This window comes from Schistocerca gregaria, unplaced genomic scaffold, assembly GCF_023897955.1.
Source record: "Schistocerca gregaria isolate iqSchGreg1 unplaced genomic scaffold, iqSchGreg1.2 ptg000317l, whole genome shotgun sequence".
Lineage (NCBI taxonomy): Eukaryota > Metazoa > Arthropoda > Insecta > Orthoptera > Acrididae > Schistocerca > Schistocerca gregaria.
Genome location: NW_026061795.1, coordinates 4038781 through 4040070, shown reverse-complemented (window position 1 = coordinate 4040070; position 1290 = coordinate 4038781). Strand labels below are relative to the sequence as shown.

Here is a 1290-nt window from a genome sequence, read left to right as displayed (position 1 = left end):
TGATTTGATCAAGGGCCTGCGAGACTGGAGTACGCAGAGTGCGTGCAGTGTGCTACGTCAGATGTTACCTGAATTCAAAAATGGGTAACATCAGTTGATACTACATTATTTCTCTGAATTTGAAAATGGATAACATCAGTCGATAATACATAAAATTTATGGGAGCACTTACCTAACCGCAATGAAACAACCTTAAATTTAACGATACAGTGCTAATTCGAACTTTGAGTTCGATTTTTGGGGGTTTGTTTCACTCCTTATGCCTACACAAAAATTAGTTAATATTAACAAATGTCATATTATAGCTATAAGTTCCTGAGAAAAGTGTTTACATTTAGGGGTCAGAGGTATAAGTTAAGAGATCGAACCACTTTTAATTTATGCTGCATGCCGTTCTGAGAAAATCGTTACTCGAAAAAAAAGTGTTCAAAGTTTAGGGAAAACATTTAGTTATATTATTACTTCGATTTGCATGAACTGAGTGTTACATATATATTTTTAATGTCGCTGAAAACGGATCTGGAGTCAGATTTTCAATATTCAAAACAGCTAATCCAATACGGAGGGCAAACGATTATGTTTTGACCAATTTTTACCAAAAATGTATTTTCGTTATTTACGTTTAGTCTGCAATTCAAAGAGTATTTATCAACCCTTCCTCTAGCTCTGATTGTTCCTAGACAGCAACTTCCTGTTCTTCTTGGCAGGAAAAGCCGATCTGTCTAAGGTGGATATGCAGCACTCGGCAGCCTGCACTTGATATTCGCCCGTATTTTCGGTGAGTATGTTTGCATGCATTCTGCAGTATGAATCCTTTTGAGCACGTGCGACACGGGACGAGTTATCATCTGTATGGAAACCCTGCAAAACACATTTAAGTGCCTGGTAAAGGGTTCATCGAATCACCTTCACAACTGATAATTAATTGAAACACTCAGCTGCCGACAGGTGTTGTTGATATACTTCGATGGGGACAGCTGAAAAGTGTGCCCCTACTGGGACTCGAACCCAGAATCTCCTGCTTACAAGGCAGACGCTCAATCCATCTGAGCTATCGAGGGCAAAAATGAACAGCACGACTGCAGGAATTTATCCCTCGCACGCTTCCCGTGAGACTCACATCCCCAACCGTCCACAATCCGATTACGTAATGTACTTAATAGGTATTTGTCCATCCACTCATTACTGGCTCACACTAAGGTGACGATTCCCGTAAGAGTTCCGGCAGCCTGTGCGCATTCGCACAGACGAAGGTCAATGGCTGGGAAACGTTTAACCATAGATATGAAG

The 1290-nt window shown here is 40.6% G+C and overlaps 1 non-coding gene across 1 annotated transcript; it reads right to left on the bottom strand.

The window, feature by feature from the left end:
• Positions 1-987: 987 nt before the first annotated feature.
• On the bottom strand, positions 988-1062 carry Trnat-ugu (transfer RNA threonine (anticodon UGU)). The gene has a single exon. It is a non-coding gene; the product is annotated as a tRNA-Thr (tRNA).
• Positions 1063-1290: the final 228 nt, after the last annotated feature.